The sequence below is a fragment of the Kogia breviceps genome, chromosome 11 (genome assembly GCF_026419965.1).
Source record: "Kogia breviceps isolate mKogBre1 chromosome 11, mKogBre1 haplotype 1, whole genome shotgun sequence".
Classification (NCBI taxonomy): Eukaryota; Metazoa; Chordata; class Mammalia; order Artiodactyla; family Physeteridae; genus Kogia; species Kogia breviceps.
This window is the reverse complement of record NC_081320.1, coordinates 36,247,863-36,253,988: the sequence shown is the minus strand read 5'-3', so window position 1 is coordinate 36,253,988 and position 6,126 is coordinate 36,247,863. Positions and strand designations below refer to the sequence as shown.

At 51.4% G+C, this 6,126-nt stretch overlaps 1 pseudogene; it reads left to right on the top strand.

Annotated features, from left to right (window-relative positions):
* Window positions 1-5,060: 5,060 nt before the first annotated feature.
* Window positions 5,061-5,169, top strand: LOC131766024 (5S ribosomal RNA; annotated as a pseudogene).
* Window positions 5,170-6,126: the final 957 nt, after the last annotated feature.

The window sequence follows — 6,126 nt, the reverse complement described above, 5'->3', positions numbered from 1 at the left end:
ACCTGTGTGTTTGCTGGAACCACTTGCAAGTTGGTTGCAGGCTGAACTGTGCCCCCGATATGTCCGCACGTACCTGCTCTAACAATCCTGTGTAGCCATGTAAAGGTCACAGATCTCAGGGATTTAAATGGATGGAGCAGGATGACCTGACACAGAGTCTGTCTTCCAATGACTGTCACTGTCTCAGTAACATCCTTCACATCTTCTTTAAGCCCCATTCAGGGTCCAGTTTAGATCCCCATTACATTCACTCACCTGCTCCAGTTCCCCTAAAGCTACAATGTCACAGTTGGAGAGCCCAGCCAAGGCTGGGGGTGCCCCTCCAGTTAGCCTGGCCTCCAGGCCCTGCAGTTGGCTCCTGTGTTCCCATCTCTCAGCCAGGCCCCGACTTGGATGGGGCCGCCACCTCTTTCCTCACAGGGTCCCATCGCCCAGTCAAGGGGGTTCATTCTCCCCAAACACAGTATCAGGAGTGGGGCAGTGACAGTGACAGTCCCCACTGGGTCTCCTTCATGTGAGATCCTGTACTGTGGGAAGAGCAGGCGCCCTGCCCTCAGGGGTGGGAGGCTGTGGGGTGACCTGCGGCCCACGATGGGCAGGCGGGTCCCCGGGTGGGGCGAGCCAGTGTGCAAGGAGTTCCACGGTGGGTTCTCCTCTCCAATGGCTTCTGTGTCCCTACTTCTCCCCGTGCCTCCCCTCGAAGACAGCTCAGTGTCCATGCTGGCTGTCAGCCCCAGGGCATGAGGTCACCTGACCGGAAGCCATGGGAGCCATCAGCCACCGCCTCCTCTACACACACACACAGACGCACACGCTGCAGGGAAGCAGGACCTGAGTGCAGGGCTCTCAGCGGCCCCGAGCGCCCTGCCTGGAATCGGCCAGCGGAATGGACAGACCGGATCTCCCGGCCCGGAACATGCAGGACTGTCCTGCCTGGGCTTCCAGTGTGGCCACCTCCTTCTGGAAGCCTGGGAGGCTGGAATCAGGCCACTTGTTGTCTGTCCTTGCAGCAGACTGGGCTGCACTATAAGAAGAAGTTCGTGGCTCACCCGTGGATCCTGACCATCAGGTGGCCAGAGAAATTGGTAACATTTCTGTTTTGCCTGTTGAAATGATTAATGACAAAGATTTTGTTCAGTTTCCTGATGTGGGTGTCCAAAGATGATAGACCCATGTGTGTGATCTGTACCTCCTATGAGATCAGCCCTAAGCTAGTTTAAACATGATCAAGTTTTGTCTATGTGGTACATTTAGACCTCTGCATGTCCCGTCTACTGATTATGTTTAGAGCTAACCATGTGTTGTCTATGATAAGAACATTTCGACCTGACCATGTCTGTGCTAGGACTATAGGGACCTGGGTAGAGACCCGGCCTGGCCTCAGCACTGGGAAGCTCCATGCCTGCATCTGAAGGTCAGTGCTTAGATGTCCGGGGTCTGGAGCTGAGGTGGGCTTGTCTACATAACAGCTTCTCTTCTGAGTGTGGTGACCTGGTCCTCGCAAGGGTCAGTGCTATGGTCGGGGCCTTCGTCTTAATCCCTGCAAGGCTCACCTTCCCTGGGGCTCATGGAGAATCCTCAGGAGGGCTACCTGGCAATAATTCCAATTCACCAGCATGTACATGGTGCATAGAGAGGCAGGTTTAGCTGGTGAATTGATTGCCGGATACCTCAGAGTGGGCAAAAGGCCGATGGGTAACAGCTGAGGCTGCTGCTGACCTCTCCTTCCAGTCTACTGTCCCTACTCAGCAGTGTCCAGAGCTGCCCCTTGGCTTTCAGCCCTGCTTCCCTGTGAGTTTTCTCAACATGTAGGTGAGACGAGAAAGGACTGAGCCTGCCAGCACCAAGGTCGTGTGTTCAACTCTAGCATGAAAGCTTTAAAAACAGTTAAAATCACACAGAACCAAAGGGAAAAGAGGAGTTCTCTGGGACAAGTGTGGTGAGAGGAGACCCACCTGACACTTTTTCCCATCCCAGGAGGTCCCAGGAACCCAGCTTGTTTCCACATTAGGGGAGCCACCAGCAGAGCCATGGTGTCCTGACCAAGGGGACGTGTGACCCCAGGTGCAGGGTCTGCGGAGGTGAGGTCACCCTGGGACTATGGACATGTGACCCAGGTGGAGGTGTCTGGGGAGGAGGGGTCACCTGTTGAGAGAGAAGGTGTGACTTTAGGTGCAGGGTCTGGGGAGGTGTGTCACCCTGGTGAGTGTGGATGTGTGACCCCAGGTATAGGGTGCGGGGACTGTGTGCGTCTTACCACATCTTCATGGGTCAGGATCACATGTACGGGGAGACTGCATATGTGCTCTTTGCCTGCACTGCGTCCTGTCCCCTTTGAGATTTCCAAACTGCATTAACGGTGTTGCCCTAGTTAACCTGTGGTTCCTTTACTTCTCTTAATCTGGTCACAATCATATGAGGTCAGTCATGTTTGAGCGTGTTGCTACTCTGTGTTCTGGTGAGTGACAACACTTGGTGGTATCCTATTAATATCATAGCATATCATATGCCTAATCTATGGGGGTCACCACTGCCTGGGTCCCCCTGGACAGAGGTCAGCTGAGCACAGACTAGCGCCCCCCCCAAGAATGGTCTCCCACATGCTCTGTGAGGGTACCGTGATGGCCCCTAAGGTAGGAGATTGTGTCTGGGCCTCCAACATCTGTGATGAAGAGGAGTCAAAATGGAATCTCAATTAACAAGACATAATTTTAAGAATTTATTTTAAGTGAAATAAAACACGTCACGTACCCTTTACCATCATCACCATTTTAAGTGCACGTTTCTGAGGCATCAGATCTATTCACTTTCTCGTGGAGCCATCACCACCACCCCTAGAACTTTTCATCTTGCAAAACCCAAATTCCACAACCATGAGAGTCTCCCTCTCCATTCCCTCCCGCTGCCCTGGCCCCCATATCCACTTCAGTCCCTGAGTTGTCGACTCCAGGGCACCCACTGGAGTGGAATCCTGCAGTGTTTGCTCACGGGTCATTTTGGAAGAGCTGACTTTCAGTCTGAAGCTCTGCCTGTTTGCATCTGAAGAATTTGCATTTAAGGAGAGGGTGTATGAGGAAGGGGGTGTATGAGGGACAAAGGTGTCCGGGGTGCAGATGAGCCAGGACCTGACCAGCTGCCTTTTGGGTCCTCTGGTCCCATCTCTTGGTCTGTGCCTCATCTGCATCATCACTGCCCCCACTGGCACCGCTGGGCTGTTGTTGTCTGAGTGAGATTCCCCTGGTGCCCTTGCTCTCCTCCCCTCCTCCTGCTGGTTGGGGCGGGAACTGCTTGCTCTGTGGTCTCTACTCCTGAGGCACGAAGGACCCTGTAGCATGGACCTGAAGAGTGTGGGGTGTGGTCCCAGGAGCATGGGGCCCACATAGGACACAACATCAGGGCGTGACAAGTGCTAGGGCTGCCTCATCACTGACAGAGAATGTTGCCAAGATCCTGCTTGGGAGGGCATGGTGGGTGGCGTGGCACCCTAGAGGCCCCATTCCTATCCTGGAGCTTGCAAAGTGCATCCCCATGGGCTCCAGATTCACTCCATATCTCAGCCATATCACTCTGTCCAGTCTTGAACTCACAAAAACGAGCTCCCTTGTCCACAACATAGGCCTGGTCCTGTTGGTATTAGGATTCTTTAATTTAGGCGTCCTGGGATAGCAGCTCTTTTTAGGCCTGAGAAGGAACAGCTCAGGAGTGTACAACAATTTCAGATGAAACTAATATTCAACGACTATCTCTAACTACTCGGTTGTTGACTTCTATCAGTATTTATTCTCCTGGTTTTAGCTCTGATGTGGGGATTACAGAGAAGTCAACATTTAAATCTTCATTATCTGTGTATTTGTAGCTTCAGTATCATTACTGACCCATAGTTTTTTATGGTTTGAAAGAGTTATTCATTTCATGTATCATGTAGAGGATTTACAATGATGATAGGGCAATTAAGATTACAATAATGGCTAGTAAATTGTTCACATTTTCTCTACCTGTGCATCTGTTGTATGTATATGAGTTAGTTTAAATGTCAATATTAGTGAAATAATATAGAGGACTAGAGAACTTATTTTAAAAATCACTATTAATGTGTGATGATGAAAATGTAAAAGTTCTTCCATAATCGGTGATGTTGTATCTTGAGAACCTAGATGAAATTTATATGCCATAGTGATATACAGGATTTTAGCCTATGATTTAACTTTGACCAATCTACATTACTTTTTACTTTTATCTCATTTATTGAGAAAGGCATAATTGTTATGGTGTTGGCTTGAAACTGGTTGAAAAGGACTTGAGTCCTTCCTTATTTTACACTTACATAGATAGGATTCTTGAAACATAGGATATGGTGGAGAGCATTTGTGTAACCATTCTAGGTTAGGAGTAGGAGTTTCCACTGCTAAGACTTCTTGTTTAGATGCAAATGCTTTTCAAAATATGAAGAGTATTAGCATTACTGCTGCTACTGAGATGAATGAGCCTAAAGACAAAATATTTCATGTTGTGTGTGCCTCAGGGCACACAGACTAACGTAGTGACATCCCTGAGAGGCCAAGAAAGTGCTGCAGGAAGTCATATTTACTACTACAAATATACTTGTGAAGTGAATTTTTGCTCATGCTGAGTTAACTGTAAAACCTGAGAATAGTGGGAATCAGTGTAGGAGCCTCCCATAATAGTGAAGACTGCTCCCATGGACATTAGGTCATGGAAGTGTGCTACTACATAGCATGTATCCTGGAGCACAATGTCTGGGGTTGAGTTGGCCAAGATGATTCCTGTCACGTCCCCGGACATGTTCCGGGGCCACGTCCCTGTGAGAGACGTGCGGGATCTGGGGCGGGGCGCCAAGCGCCAAAGGGTTTGCTGGGTCCCTCCCGCCCTGGGCTGGGAGGTCGCCAACCCCTCCACCACCCCGCGGTACCCGAGACCTCCATTCCCCTGGCTGGGCGGGCAGCGGGGCCCTGCCGGGGCGGGCTGGCCACGGGGCTGGCGGTAAGGCGCACGCGCCAGAGAAGCTGGGCCTCAAGAGGCAGCCCGCGGTCCCCAACCCTGCGTATGGCCATACCACCCTGAACGCGCCTGATCTCGGAAGCTAAGCAGGGTCGGGCTTGGTTAGTACTTGGATGGGAGACTACCTGAGAATACTGGGTGCTGTACGCTTTTTGCCTCCCGCCCCGCCTTCTCCTTTAGTCGCCTGGGGCTGAGGCCGCCTCCGCCCCGGCCGGGCACCGCTGCAGGCCCCCACCTCCTCAGGCCCCTCCCACCACAGCGCGCGCCAGAGGGGGCGCTCCCCGCCGGCCTGGCCGGGGCTAGGGCGGCCAGAAGGCGGCTCTGGAAGGCAGCGGCACACCAGACGCTCTGGCGGTGGCTGGCCCGGATCCAGACTCCGCCGCAGGGTCGGGGCTAAGATACACGCCCATGAGTGGAAGTGCCGTATGCGCTGTAGCTCTGTTTTTTAGATGTCTTAGGAAACACCATACACTTCTCCAGAGTGGCCGTTTGCAATTTACATCCCTTCCACCAGCATAACAAGGCTCCCTTTTCTCCATGGCTTATCCTGCATTTCTGGGTTTTACACTTTTTCACGATGGCCGTTTGACCGATGCGAAGTGAGACTTCTTTGTACTACTGATGTGCATTGCCCGCTTGTTTCGTTGGCCAAAAAGGGCGTATGCGTTTTTTCCCTGAATATATTCAGGAAAAAAACGCATACGCCCTTTTTGGGCCAACTGCATCATTGTTGAAATTCTGCCGCTTTTCAGGTGCTTTAAAGGCGACTCCAATCTACCTCTTGAAAACTGTTTCCTCCGATACTGCCTTGATCTCAAATCCTCTTCATTTCCTTACCTCAGTATATTTTTGGACAATTGTTATCATTTATAACACTGCAGGTTTGTGAATTGCAGTGCCCCTGAGCTCCATTTTTCAACTCGCCTTTTTGGAGTTGGCCGCAAAACCACAGGATTGCGTCAGGCCCTTTTCTGGTTCCAGGGGGCAGGCTGAGCCTTTGGTTAATTCTTCTTCCTGATTGGAAATTAGAGTGACATGTGCCTGTCCAAACACCTAGAGCTGGTCTCTCATTGGTTCCCCCTCTTCCCGTTCATCCTCTGGACAAAT